Source organism: Cuculus canorus, chromosome 5 (assembly GCF_017976375.1).
Source record: "Cuculus canorus isolate bCucCan1 chromosome 5, bCucCan1.pri, whole genome shotgun sequence".
Taxonomy (NCBI): domain Eukaryota; kingdom Metazoa; phylum Chordata; class Aves; order Cuculiformes; family Cuculidae; genus Cuculus; species Cuculus canorus.
In genome coordinates this window covers 11,784,092-11,799,580 of record NC_071405.1, presented here as the reverse complement: position 1 = coordinate 11,799,580, position 15,489 = coordinate 11,784,092, and the positions used below count along the sequence as shown (strand labels likewise).

The 15,489-nt window shown below is 38.5% G+C and overlaps 1 long non-coding RNA gene across 1 annotated transcript; it reads left to right on the top strand.

The window, feature by feature from the left end:
- Positions 1-522: 522 nt before the first annotated feature.
- On the top strand, positions 523-14,943 carry LOC128852342 (uncharacterized). Its single transcript, XR_008450137.1, has 3 exons — positions 523-954; positions 11,235-11,365; positions 14,064-14,943. It is a non-coding gene; the product is annotated as an uncharacterized LOC128852342 (long non-coding RNA).
- Positions 14,944-15,489: the final 546 nt, after the last annotated feature.

Here is a 15,489-nt window from a genome sequence, read left to right as displayed (position 1 = left end):
TCAATGAGACATTAAAACCAGGTGTCTAAGGATGGGCCATATCTCTCTTCATATTCGTTCTGTATGTCTGAAGAACCTATTTTACTCTTTTTTCATGTTTCTCAATCTGCAGAAGACCTGCAAGATGATTCACACTGTCATTTCCCAGTACATACGTTCATCAGAAGCATCTCTGCTGTCATTTTTCAAGGCAGTTTTAGGCACATGCTGCTCCTCTTTTTATCTGTCATCATCTGTTGTAGTCAGGAAGAGCTGTTTTAAACTGGTTGCTGTCCTAGCATGTGTCTCTCCAAATTAAAGGATGGCTCAGCTGGCAGGATGCTTTTACCCAGCACACACAGGGTGCCAGCATTTTTTATGCTTTCCTCCAGCCCTGTGCAGGGAAAGAGAGGAGAGCACTTGTGAAATCAACTATATGCTTTCTGGGGGGCTTAAGAGAGCAGTGTGGAAGGCTGCTTGTGACTGATGTTACAATGAGATGTGTTAAAAAGTCAAATCTGGTAATTTTTTGTGCCGAATTTTTCCTGTCACCCTGGTTGCATCACTAGGCAAACATCCTTTGTGTCATCTTGAGCAGAAAAATGGAAAAAAAAACCCAAAATCATAAGTTACTGGAGAGAAAATAAAAGAAAAGCCTTCCTCTCAACTCAATCTGTTTCTTTTAATTAAAAATTATTTTAATGTAAGCAGAAGAAAGCAGACATTTTCTCCCCGCTATTGTTCTAGCTCCTCTAATCCATAATATTTGTAATATCTCATTAATTTATGACTCATATTTTTTTTCTCCTTTCTTGCAGTCTTGTCAATTGCAGTCACATCTATAGAAGCAAAGAATATTCTCATATAATGGAAAGGAACACCTTTTTCATCTTAATTAAGCAAAGGAGTAGGGAAAGAATGGGAAATTGCCATCTACTGCACATACCAGTGAGGAGCCAATCGTGCTCTTGAAAGGTAATTCATGAGAGGTGATTCACGCACTCTTCTCTTTCTGATGCAACAATATGTTTTGTGGCAGCCAAAGGGCCTGGGGTTTCTTTCTCCCCAAAATGGAACTTTGGGTGGGCTGAGCTTGTCTTGGTTTACATGAGATTTATGCAACATTAAAAATGAAGTTTTTTCCTGTCAGCACTTCAGAGTCTATAGTGCTTGGGACTGAGTGTGAAATGCTTTTAAAGAGAATCTGTGACAATTATAATAACAGCCCGTCTTGATTATATCTTGGGAAATAAGTGTTACATCTTTTATATTTATCCTTGTCTTCCTTCTGAGCTGTAGTTACAAAAATAGCTGTGTTTCTATAGTACAAATGTTAACAAAAGGAAAACAGCGTGTTATCAGTGAGAACATGCACAGCTGTGGAGATACTCTGTACAATTTCCCAATGCGCATATCAAACATTCCACAATAATTAATGTCTTGGTTGGACTGACCGGGCCAGCAGCACTTGCAGAGGGTGGAATTCTGTAGAGATACCTTCAGGTTTTTTTCAAGGTTCTATTTTCTGGACTCACTGCAGGGAGGGAAATGAAATTTGAATTAACAGAGAGATACCTTGGGTTATCTTTTAAGCATCCTTTATTATTGCAACCTACCGTAGCTGTCAAAAGATCATAATCAGATGCTTCAAAGAACAGGAGAACAGATTCTTAGGTAGTATTTCTCTGTGGAAATCCCTACATTTTTAGATAATACTTTGGCACCAGGTGGCAAAGATTTGCTTCTGCCTTGAAGTAAGAGTTAATACTATTTCCAAAGCTTTTGATTGCCTAGTATCAATAGAAATTTTAATTTCAACTAAATTCTTAGGAGAAAAGAGAATTTTACAGTATAATTACAAATATTTTGATTTTACTTAGGAGTTTAATTGAATGCAAAGGAGTATCTCTTTGTAAATAACAATAAAGGTTCAACTCCACTGAATATCTCACAGATATCTCATATCTCATAAAATATCTCAAAAATCTCACAGATAGTCTATAAAATTATAAACATATTTAATTTATTTGTTTGAATTCTAAATTGTCTGTATTTCTGTTTCATTAAACATTTGTGCTGTTATTTTATGAGATAGGTGGTGCAAAGTTGTTTGCTTTGAGCTTACCCTTCTTACTTGGCAAATTCTTAAGATTTAAAAAAAGAGAGTGAAGAAATCAGGATTTTTTTTAGCATTCTTTCTTTTCAGAGAAAGCATTTAAAAGCAAGAAAGTATTTTTCTTACTTGTTAAAAAAAAAAAAAGTTTTTTAGGTGAAATAAGCAAGAAGTGTTCATTTGCCGGATATTCAGCTGGTTCTTGTAAGTAAGGTTTTTCGTATCCGTATATATCAGCTTAAGAAATTTTTTGTCCTGTTGGCCTATTTCAGACAAATTTGTTGGAGGATTCAAGGACTCGGATATTCAAAGTTTCTGTAAGTGTTAGGAAAATGATCAGCTGATATAGGTGAGAAATTCTAAAACTGTTCAGAGGGCTTTGATGTGCCTCTTTCCCCCAAAAGATTCCCTCCTCTGTGGAATTCTTCTAAATGACTTGAAAGAAGATGAGGTTAAATAGGAGTTTGCACCCACTTGTACTTAAAGGTTAACCAGCTTTCAAATTCAGACCCTGAGACAAACAGGGTTTCTTGGGTTTGATGCTATAGTAATTTGATCTTCTGAGCTGAGATCCAGGGCTGGAAAGAGAGAGGAACGTACAGAGAAGAGGAGAGAAGGCATGTGGAAGTCAAAATATACACATAAGAAGCAGAAATGTTTTCTTTTTGATAATCCAAACCAAAATATCCCAAGTTGGAATCTTCCAGTAGAAAGTGATTTCTTACATAGGGGAAATATATTTGTGTGTTATTTCCAACACCTTGGCTGTTTCTCTCACATATTCTCACTCCTCCCTCTCGCTCCTCTCACAGCAGCACTATTTTTCCCCCCTTATATGTGTGGCCACAGAGGTGCTACCACCATCAGTGAATGGCTCAGCTTTGGCCAGGGACAGGGTGGTCTTGGACCTGATTGGCTCTGTTGGCCATAGGGGAAGCTTCTGGCATCTTCTCACAGAAGCCACCACTACCAAAACCTTGCCACGCAAATCTAATACACTCGCAAAGGTGGAATTAAGTTGAGAATCTGAAGGCAATATTTTGTTTCCATTTGATGTTTCTAGCAAGAACAAGAAGGGTGAGAGCTGGGATCAGTTGCATCATGGATTGTTTTTACTTCAGTGCTCAGGAAAGTCAGATGCTTTTAGTGTAGTCCCTCATCTCTCACCCTGCTGTTCTTCCTATCTTGACTCTAATCACTCTGCCTCCTTTTGCACAGTCTTTTTTTGTTTGTTATGTAAACATGGGCATCAAGCGGGTTTCCTGCAGTATGATCTGCAGCTCAAAATCCATAAGCAGGAGAGAGTCCTAAGGAATAGATTTCAGAGAATGGCCTATCACTATACTGTCAAATCAATTACATGTTAAATGTTAATAGTTTAGTTCAAATGACAATTAAATTTCTCCGAGTAATTTAATCTTTTTTCTTGTTATTAAATTGCATTTTAAAACCAGAGGATGTACATTTGCTTGTCAGCAACCATGTTATTACAGATTTTTATTCCCTACATAACTTTTTCTTTGTCTGAGTAAATTTGTAGTCATCACTGAGCAGAGGAAGAGGATGAATTTCTTTTATCCTACATTTCACTGGCTTATTATCAAATTATTATGGTCTATCAATGACTCAGTGCTTGTGAAGAAAAAAGAAAAAAACCCCACTATGTTTTTCCCATTTATGCAGATGCCTTGGTATCCACAGTCAGCTTTTGCAAGAAGTTAATTATGAAAGGAAAATAATTAATGCTTACATTAGTTCACATATCCTTCCCAATTTCCAAGCTTTGTTGTACTTTCTAATCATCTTTTTCTAAATCATAAAGTAAATTCTTTGCCTTAAACTTGTCTAAATATATCTCCCACAGCCAATTCTTGTCAAACGCTCTGTGTGTTGTGGATTCCAGTACCTTCAACTAGGAATCATACAGCTCATTCATTACTTTTCCTCCATAATCATGAGCTCCTATGGACACTTTTGTTGAATTAGAGAGTTGGTAAAAACTGGAATAAATATTCCCTGTTTGTTTTCCATGCAAAAATTTTATCTATTTCACCTGAAATCAGGGGTTCTCCTAATGCTGGCAAATCACTCACACTGGCACCCTCTTTTCTCCCTGTCCTGCCCATTAACAGTTGCATTGCACTTGATTGTAGAAGTCATCATTAGGGAATGTCACAGTCACAGGCAGGTCTGTATCTGCAGTAAAAGACTTTGGGTGCATCATTCCTGGGGTCCAGTGTGAAATTCCTTGTGTATCCTCTGAAGCTTTGGTACAAGCTCTGAAGCTTTGGTACAAGCACATATCAAATGCAAGAGTGCAGATTACTATGCCAACATTGGCGTGACTTCATCCATTCTCAGTGCATTTCAGGGACTGTGTTTTTTATTATCTTTACCTGGTCCTGTGGAGTGAATTCCCTTCAGCAGCTGGGGCACAGAAGGTGCCTCCTTTGGAGAAACACTATGATTTAGTTTCATCCAGCTGTTGTTTTTGGAGATGACACAGCTATGTAAACTAAACAGCATGAGGGAAGGTGATTCGGAGAGTCACGTTAACAGTGTAGTGGGGATGTAGATGTACCTAATGAGACACATCAGTTGGCTCCTGCAGAAGGAAGGTCGGTTTGTTCTTCAGAAAGCGATAGAGGACAAAAGCATTAAGTGTGAAACTTAAATCAGACTTTTGAAAATTCTCTGGGACTTTGCAGCCCAAGGATCTTACCTCTGCCCAGTGAAGTAAATCTTCCTGTTAAATGAGAGAGTTAAGCTGTGAATATTCTGACAGGTAGGTTATGGTTTTAAGATTTGTCTCTACAATTAAGCAGTATTTGTGGTGATTAAAATGAAGCATATTTATGTCTTCAACTTATCTTTGCCAGCCAATGAAATTAATTTGTGAGTTTGTGCAATCCTATCAAATTTGATATGCCATCAGCATTGTAATAGCCTGCTATTACAGCTTTAAAGAGACTTGAAATAACATTTCTTATTTTGAAATGGAATGAACCGGTGTTGAACAGGAACTATTTTTGGTTCAAATGCTGTGTTTAAGAATAATTTAAAAGGAGAGTTTGAACTGTGTGAATACCATTGTGCAAAATTTAAGATTTGCGTACATAGCTGATGTCTGTATTCCATAGCTGCTTTCTTTTTAATGTGCTGTACATTTTCATATGCTGCAAATTCCTCATTCAGTTACATAAAGGTTTATGCTGTATTAAAATTATTATCAGAGCTTTGCCCGTTATCACTCTGTGGAAGAAGTTTAATTTGCCAAATGTGCTTATGGAAAATGATTTTGCAGCCTAACAAAAGGGAAATAATGCAGACAGGAGCATGAGGTTATTTTGGTTGAACCCTCATTTTAAGACATCTAAACTATTTCTACTTTCATATTTCATATGAAGGCTTTGGTAAACTATTTCCTTTTAAATTGTGCATTCTAAAGAGCAACATACAATTTGACTAAAATTCAGTATTGTTCACTCTGCCTTCAAAACAGAACAGGCAGGTCTTTTGATCTGATGAACAGTAGTGCAGAACAAGTAATCTAACATGAGTAATAAAGAAATGATCCAGCTACAGGTCTTATTCAGTAGAGATTTCCACTGAAATGGCTGCAGCTGCTTCCATGAGAATCTGAAATAAATAGCCTACCTTCTGTTGCTGCTGAGTAGCATACAAAATAAAGATTCAAGTAAGTCAAGTCTGGTATTTTAACTTAAGATTCACATGGATAAACTAATCAACAATGTCTGTTACAGTAAGTTGTATCCCATGTGTGAAAGTGGGTGAGAATTAAACAACTGAAAATGATTCAGAGAACCAGAAAATATCACAGACAAGAAAACCTGACCCAAACCACAATAGACCAATTTTGATATGATTCATCATGATCTGAAGTCAATTCATGGAATTAAATTATTCCTCAGAGCAGTCCCAAATATATTCTGTATGCCTTTCCAGGCGCAAGAGGTAAGCTCACATCCTGCCCTTGTGTATCTTTTGGAAAACGTGTATTTTAGTTCTAGGGGTGGGTAATTCTAGCAGCCTTTTGCAATAAAAATGTGAGAGAAGTGAGGTGGAGTGAGCCAGGAATTCAAACAGTCTGTGCAGCCTCTGTGCAAAGCCAACCATGTGCTAGCATCTCTGGGCCTGATGAGCTGTATATGAGTAAGGATTACTGCATCTTCTGTATGACTTGCAGAGCACAGACCCCAAAAATGTTGTGAAAGATATGTTCAACTGCAAGGCATCTGTTAAATGATGTATATAAGATAAGGTTTTCAGAAGGATGTGTTCCCTGAGGCAGTGTAGCCTTTTGTGAGAGCCCATTATAGACCCAAATCAGTATAAAGGGATCAACTACATAGAAAGAGGTCTATATATAGTCTGGGGCTCGCTGTGGGGTGGTGATCAAAACCCGAACTGTTGCTGAGTGAGTTGTTCCTCCTTTCTCAGTTTTGTTGTGTAGTTGTGACCCAAAACACATATTAAGAGGCTGGAAGGTGTGTTCAGATGAGGTGGTGGTGGAAGGGACTGTGTGGAAGCAAGGTGCTGAGTGCTGAAAAACTGTTCCAGGCAAATATAGACGGGACTCAGAGGGTTCCAATAAAACCCTTGAACCCTTGCACAAAGCTTGTTTATTACAAGGGGAATTGTTTGTCAAGAGGAGTTGAGATTCCAATTGGAGTTACACTTTCAGCAGTCAAAATATGTTTTCAGCTTTGCAGAACATCCTTTTTTAATCCAGCCTGTTTAGATACAGGTACCTCCTGGCAGTCCAGTCCCACTCTCGCTCCTCCATGTCCAGGTGCCCTCTGCTCCCTGACAGGTCTCTTATCACAGTTATTTGGGTCTGCACATCTGTGTTTCAAATTAAGGGTCTGAGTGCTCTGCAAACCTAAAGGTCATTGTTTGAGGTTTTTTTTCCTTCTTGATGTGCTCTGTCCAAATAATCTGAGACAACAAATATAAACAACTTCTGACAGTTAATTTGTCCTAGAAATCAGTCCAGACATTTCTAATAACTTACATTAAATGTTTTAGTTCCTTAGTAGGACGTAAATCTCTGCAGTGCCATTAATAAAGACGGACCACCTGTGTCAAGTAATCTCCTTTCCCTTCGAATGATCGCAGGTATTTCTCACATCCTCCACATGTAGCAGAACTCTTTAGTTTCATTATAATCACACGCCTAACCCCCACTACTGATTTCAGTGTAATTTATATCTTACTCTGGTGCAAAGCAGAAGTTGGATGGTTCTACCTTAATGTAGAAGGGATTTAGCAGAACTTCATAGGAATTGCAGGAAATGTGCCGAGTTCTTCTGAAGCCAAAAATTAAATGTGATTATATACAGCAAATTATAAACTGATTTCAAACTGCAAGGTTTATATGAAAAGTGTGCTATGCTTGTTAGAGTGTAAAAAAACTCATGAAACTACCTTAGTTATAATTAATTTTTTAGTGTTTCCATTGAGAATTATACCTTACTGGAAAGACTTAAAAACAAATTAGAAAACATATGGAGTGCTTTCAAAATATGTATGTGGACAGCCCAGAGATATATCAAGACCTAATTATAGAAAGGTGTGCTCATGCAACTTATGCAGCCATGAGGCTTCTCTGAACCTACATCTGCATAGACACTGTATGCACAGAATTGCGTATAGTTCAGCTTAAATTTCAGTTTAAAACTGGTTAATAAATATTTATTCATTTTTGGAAACTTGAGTTTTATTTTCCTTCCTTTTAGTAAACAAGAAGCTCTGCTTTTAATCATGGTATGCCCTGTAATGAACATTCAACACTTGTAAGCAGTTAACAACTGCAGCAAGAAACAAGTTTCTGCAGAAAAATGTAAGAATTTTCTTGCTCAGAATTTTTTTATGCATCTACTTTGAGAGGAGGGAGGTCATATATTTTTAGCAACAGTTTTATTTGTGAGACAATTTCCTTCATAGTTTGTGCTTCATTACAGTTGTGTTTGACTATTTAAATATTTGGGCAAATTATATCATCTCGGGTATGTTTTTAAACTTTTATTTTCAATAGCTCATCTGGGCTGGGATGTACCAGTTTACTGTACCAGTATTTTAAAGGTACTGGTGATCTCTGGAGAGAACACTCTTTATGGGCCCGACTCCAACTTTAACGTAAAAGGTAAACATCACTAAAACAACATGTCTTTCTTCCATAACATAGAAATGCACAATATCCTTTTGGTCATTAACTGTAATCCCCCAAAATCTTCACTGAAATAATTGATGTTTTTAGTTACATTAATAGCCTAAACGTAATCCAGCATTTAAAGAATATACATGCAGTGCAGTATTTCTCACTGCAGAGCTGGTCCAGCTATATGAATGCTGGGTCATTTGCCAAAGGTAAGAGTAATTGTTATTGGCAAGTATCCCAATCTCCTCTATAAATACTGGCATCCCCCAGGAACTCAAGTATTGTCGCACTTACAAGTTTGCACAAGACAGAGGCGGAGGGGGAAGACTTCAGAGGAAAACAAACCATCTCTCATCACTGCTCAGAACTGCAAGCAGGTCAAGTCTTTCCCATTGGTAGTGTTGCAGATTTTTCCTTCTGTGTTGCCTTTCTGACAATGCTTTATCCTTGTTTCATTTCTATCCATAACTGGACAGAAAGAATTTTTTGTTCTTAGTGGAAAAATCATAAACAGTCAATGTGAGGAGATGAATCTGGCCCCACAGACCCAAGAAGCTGTGCAGGTTTCCTGGGGGCAGGGCAGAGACCCTCACCAGGGAAACATTGGCACTGCTTTTGGTGCACTGAGATGCTGACTCTTGTTTTGAAGATTTTGTGTGGGAAGCTGTTACTTCACTGAAAGAAAGAGGGAGAGCAGAAGAGCGAGCAGGTTTCTAGAGACCTAAAGTAACTGGATATTTGCCATGTGTGTTCATTCAAGAAAGAGAAGGAATAAGATGAGTTATTTATGACTTCAAAGATGCCTTGTGTTACTAAAGTCAGGCAAAGGTTTGGAACAGACTCTTTATGATTCTCAGACTTTCATTTCTATGCCCTTTTACAAAGTCAGTTACACTGAACTAGTCTAAGGAGTTGAGAGCTGTGGGTCCCCGACTTCAAAGGAAGACAGGGTAAGACTAAAATTTCAGGCCAGGACAGGGAGGGGAGAGAAAATGAGGAAGAAGTAGAAAGGACCGTCAGAAGAGGCAGAAAATGTACATAGAGGACATTGGGTAAAAAAATATGTATTTGGAGGAGGTGTAAAAGGGAATTGAGTCAAAAAGATAGTCACAGGATATTCACAATGTGTTTATGAGAGCAAAGAGGAGATTTCTTATCTCCTAGTGATTGTTTCCACTCACTGCCATGTGCTGTTCCTTCCACACATGGGATGAAAACTGACATGTAACTTCTCTGTAAATCTAAACTGTATAGGGTACCCCTTGCCTTTTCCCATGAAAGCACAAAAACCGAAATGACCTTTCATCTGTAAGGTGTCCAGCACCGCCCAGAGTGATGTACGTGGAGAGGGGCTATTCATACAGGCTTGTGGTGATAGGATGAGGGGGAATGGGTATAAACTGGAAAGGGGCAGATTTAGACTGAACATTAGGAAGAATTTCTTCACCATGAGAATGGTGAGGCACTGGAACAGGGAGGTTGTGGCTGCCCCATCCCTGGAGATGTTCAAAGCTAGGTTGGATGGGGCCTTGGGCAGCCTGATTTAGTGGGTTGTCCCTGCCCATGGCAGGGGGGTTGGAACTGTATGGTCTTTAAGGTCCCTTCCAACCCAAACTATACTATGATTCTATGATGTAGCACCTTAACGTCCACCTCCTTGTTCTGCCTCATTAAATACATGCAAACACAAAATTCAAAAAGTGTCTCTCTTTTTCAAAGAATATACCGTGTTCATGGACAAAATACTCCGATGTGACCAGAACAGGCTTGTACAGATAAGCCTTGAAAGTAGATTTATGCAAATCCAAGTAGGCCCTTTCCTTGAAATATAGAGGATGAAAGACACCCGCACACACATGCTGCTGTTCATTTTAGTGCCTGATCAGCTTTTATCAGGTCTCGGTAGAGCAGAGAATAATTAAAACCAGGAAATATGTAGAGCTGTCCTCTGATGGTCGGTAATAAATTATCCTGTCACTGACTGGAGGCTCTCCAGGTGAAACATTACTGGAAGAGTCCTTAACTGCAGAAGATGTGGCATTTCACTCCATTGCACTTTGCTTTCCAGCACCGTCCAGTGCATTTTGCTGATGTACTGTTCCTCTTCCGAACAGATCGTGGAATTATTCATGAACTTATGCAATTGAATAGATGCAGCATTATCTGCCGCGTTGCTGATATGGATGGCAGGATGTTTAGTTCCCTTGTTGCTGGTTGATGATGTCATTAATAAGCTGCTTCAGTGTTGACCTAGTTTAAACTACAGGAATGGAGCAGATTTTACCTGTAATGTAAATCCACGTGCATCAGTCATTCACGTTTGAGTTACAAGACACCATTAATTTTGATTTGCATATCTGTGTAAGACAAGTCATTTATGAGTACAACCAAATATGCTAAGGTGGACAACCAAGAGCGTTCTTGAATTACTGTTTCTTTATTAAGCTGATGTGAAAGTAATTCGCAGCTTGAAGGAAGAAAAACAATGAGCTCTTCAATAGGGAAAACAACTTTTTCTTACATCCCAGCTGAGGCTCTGAACGTCAGAGTCCTTCTTGGTGATCAGAGGAAGATGATTCAAATCCAGCAAAACACTGGCCAGGTGGAGGTTTTTTGTAGAAAATTTGGTTTTACCCATAAGAAAACACGGTTCTCTGGTGAAGTTGCGTTGTATTATGGGAGGCAATGAGCATTGCTGGTGAAGGTGGATTAAACAGGAAAATTGAGTTGTCCTCTCTAATAAGGTGTTGGACTCTAACTTCTGTAGACCACAACTTTCAGTTTATGAATGAAAGTGAATTATTTTCTGACATTTGTGTGCAGAACCACAGGCCCAGTGGGACATAAAATCTGCTACGCTGAATGTCTGATGATGTCCTTAGGAAACCTTCACATCAAATATCTCAGATATTTGCTCTGCTGTTGTCAAGAAGTAAATTGTTTTTGTATTTTGACTAGTAGCATTCAAGGCAAGGAACACGAGGAAGATTAGCCTGCAGTGGAACAAAGAGATCTCACCACCCTTTTTCATACTGAATCGGCCCATTCTAGAGAAGAGAAGTCAGTGTCAGACTCTGGCCTTCATCTCAAAGGTAATGTATGCATAGATAATTAACTTAAATTGTATTCGAAAACTCAATGCAGCATTGAGGTTAAAATCAGGAAAAAAAGGTCGTTAGATCAGAAAGAGTAAATATGAAAATTTGATATATATTGCAAACCTGTTAGAGAATCAGATGCAAACTGCTTCAAACAAGGAAGAAAATTATGTTCATGCTGGTTTTAGTGAATACTCACTTTTCAAAATGTGGAGGCTGGGAATTCCCAGGGGAAGGATAGGTTGTTGCCTTCCTCTTACCTACCCAACTCGTGTCCACTGAGAGGCAGCTTTTCAAATGTCCGTGGGGAAAGTCCTGAAGCCAAATGACATTTCAGCTGTTGATAGAGAAAAAGGATGTGTCTGTACCTCTTGTTTGTTACTTTTGACCATCTCCCTAGTGTGAAAAGTATTTATTCACTTCAGTGTGTCTCCTCCTGAATAACAAGCAGAAAAACACTTTCATCATCGTTAATGGCTACTGTACTTTATTTTTTTTCTCTCTGTTATATGTCCTGACTGATAATGTCGGTTATCTCAGAGATGAAATTATGGAAAATTGGGTCTGCAGAGGGTGCAGTTTGTGATGTGCATTGTCACTGCTTTCAAGGGCTACATTTCCAGTGGAAACTACAGTGTTTGCTCTTTCCGGGAAACTGGTGGGACTGCCTGTTGTTACACTCTAGAGCACAGAGAGATTCAGCCATTAAGTTCCTATCAAGGTTAATTCAGGTTTTGAAGGCAAAGGTTTGAAATGCAGACATGCTAGAGAAAGACATTTTCTCTAAGGATTAAATACAAGTCAGTGGCAGGAGCTCTTTTCAGCTCCCTGTTAAGTCAAGTCTTTGTCCAGGTGATTTTTATTCACCAGAATAAGAGCTGAAATGCTTAGGACACCCACTTAGTGAGCTGGGACCATAAGTCTATCTGAATCCCCATACATTCACCTGGAGGTTTCAGCTAGCAGAACATGATCAGACAAAAACATTCCAATAAATTGTTTAACAATTCTAAGATATACGGTAATAAGAAGGGAACTGAAAGTCAGATAAAAAGATGCAATATCACCTAGGAGGATTTGCATAATCTTGTAAAAATGAAGTAAGCACTTTTTCTTTCAGGTTTTTTTTTTTCCTTTATTTGTCTAAATTTGGTGTATATTCATGAAAATCCATTTTTAACAGATCTATTGCGTCAGCTTGATCTTTCTAAAATGAAATAGAAGATTCAGCATTTGAAATCCCATAGAAGAAGGATATCAGCTGCCTGGATGCTAACAATTTCATACAGATGTCTGCTTATCATGCAAATCGTATATTTAGATGCAAAGACACATTAAACTCCACTTGTCGTAAACTGAAAAATGGTAGTTGCTTCATGTTGTTCCAGTGTATGTGATCAGAATGTCAGTATGTTTTCACTTGTGCATCAGATAGCAACACAGAAATAAGCAACAGAAAACGAGGGACACACAAACTGTGTATACAAAGGAGGCTTGATTTCTAATATAGTATTAGTGGTAGATGATGGGCTGCAGAAGAACAGATGCCTTTAAATCAGCAGACCATTATGCAAACAGCTGTTAACAAGACAAAGCCTCTAATTTCACCTACTGTACTCTTAATTTTACTCCTACCATGCTGATCACATACTGATTTCAGAATGACATTCAAAAGGAGGACTCAGCTGGTTTATATAGTACTTTGTAACCCCTGATTTGCGAAAGGCCAACTGACTGATATTACTTTTGAGTTCCAGAAAATATTACAGCTTATAGCCTTCTGTGGAACATGAATGGGTTTCATTAAATCTTAAACCTAAACTGCTTCTTGACCTTTCCCCAACATCACATCTATTATTTTTCTCTCTAGAGGCTGCTCATACCCTAAATGTTGGTATGTCATTTCTATCTATTACTCTTCTTGAAGGGGACTTAATCATCCTAATATCTAGTGTAAAGGTCTAGCTTTTGCACGGAGCTGTTGAAAGGATGCATACATTTAAAGATGGGTCAGATAACAGAGCATCTTGTCAGCATGTAGACCACAGCAGAGCACTGTTTTCTGTGTGCTAAAAAGACCATAAAATGTTTCAACGCCTGGAAAACACATCATTTATTCAACTAGAGCAAGTTATTTCTGAAGACAACAGATGAAAGCAAAAGTATTTTCCTTAACAAAGATGAGTTTCTGAGCAGTGCAAGTAACTGCAAATAGCAAAAAAGCAATTTAGAAAGGCTTTTCTGGTACTTCTCAGAGACCTTTTCTTGAAGGGAACCACTCTACGTGTCAAACTAAAGCCTATTGTTCACCGTGTTCAATATAAGTATCCAATTTTGTTTTCACTTCCTCCTCCATTATCGCTTATCGAATCTTAACTGTTCATGCTGCCTTTGAAGGGTTGAATGGTTGCCCTCTTCGATGCCTGGGACTGTGCAGGAGGCAACTGCTCTCGGCTGCCCATCACCAGTGATAACTGTCCAGCCAAAAAGCACAGCAGCATCAGAGTGTGCTCGTGGTCACATCCCAGCTCTCTGCAGTGCAATATGAAATGAGAGCTTTGTTCATGCATCATGTGTCCATGTGTACTTCTGTAACCCTAAGAAGCGTGTCGTGTAAATGTGTACTTAAAAGCTCTCTGACAAGTTGCTGTTGAAAGTCTGAATATATGATTTGTTCTGCTTTGTATTTCAGTGATGTCAAAAAGGACAAGGAAAACAGATGGCAATTCATCCTCTGTGTAAATGGACAATTGGGAGCTCAGCAGCAGAAGGATGCAACTGATAAAAGATTTGCGTGATCAGTGCTATTTTTTTCTGCTATTCAGAATTGTTTTTTAGAGACTTGGGCAGTTGCTTAGGCCTAAAGTAAACTACAATTTCTTCTCCTTGAGGGTGGAAGCTGCCAAACCGGAAAAAGAGAAAAGGTAACAGAATTGTGCTTTGTGGTCAGGTTACTTTTTATGAGTCCCTATTGTTTATTCTGCAGTGTAGACCCAATATCAATTACTATAATCACAGTGGAGACTGTGTGAATCCATCAAAGTGAAAGTCTATAAACATAATAAAGGGATGTCACATTGTCCTCAGTATCAATTTATCTATTTTTTTTTCTTCGCTTTTACTGTCTCATATGTGACAGCAGTGACAAAAAAAACATCTGTGGCAATGTGTTGTCCAAATCCCAATTATTCTTACAGCATATTTATGTTTTTAGGAAGTCGATGGTGTCATCAGAGGAATGACTGACTGAAAAACAAGGCAATTTGTTAGGGTGGCATAAAAGGACTTATATTTTTATCTAACTTTTGTGTTCTTACATCTGATTAATGAATAAAGAAGCATTAAACAGGCTTAAAAATATTATATTTACCCAAAGACTTGCTGCATGTTGCTTTATGTCTATTGCGTGCATGCTTGAATAAACTCATCAGCATAAAATTTTGCATTCTTAGTTTAACCCTCCCAAACAACTGTAATACATATACTCTCAGCTTCTTTCTCTTGATTTACATCCACTGAAACCCCTCTGGACTTCATTGGATTTGAGATTAGACGCAGAAAGGGTGGCTGTAATACCTTCTGTTGATAAGCATATGAACCATGTTCCTCATCCAATGTCTGTGACAGTACCAACACAGACAGAAATGTTTTTCAGAAGCAACAGATACTGTTCTCTTGACTCAGTCTCATGCTGTGCATGAGTTTAAATAATTTTCTGCATCCTCTTATTGAGGAAGAGCTGTGCCTGTTACATGATAAGAGTAGGTTTTGCCCCAGAAAGATGGTCTCCATGCAGAAGTGAAATAACAGGAGGAGGATCTGCCTGCAGAGCAACAGTTGCCTCAGGATCATCCCCAAAATGTTAAAGTCATGGTTTCTGTCTTTATTTTCACATTATTTATGTTTTCTCTTCCTATCTGGCTGTGCTTAGCCTAGCACTATCACACTGTCCAATACTCTCTCATCTAAGTACCAGCTTTTGCTAGGTGAGGCGTGAAAATTTTGTCCACAGGTTGTTCAGTTGATTTAAGAAAAATTGTCTGGGATGCCAGACGTGAGCCAGGCACTATGTGTACACGTCTGAACCTTGTGCAAAAAACCCTAGTATTAAAAAGAAC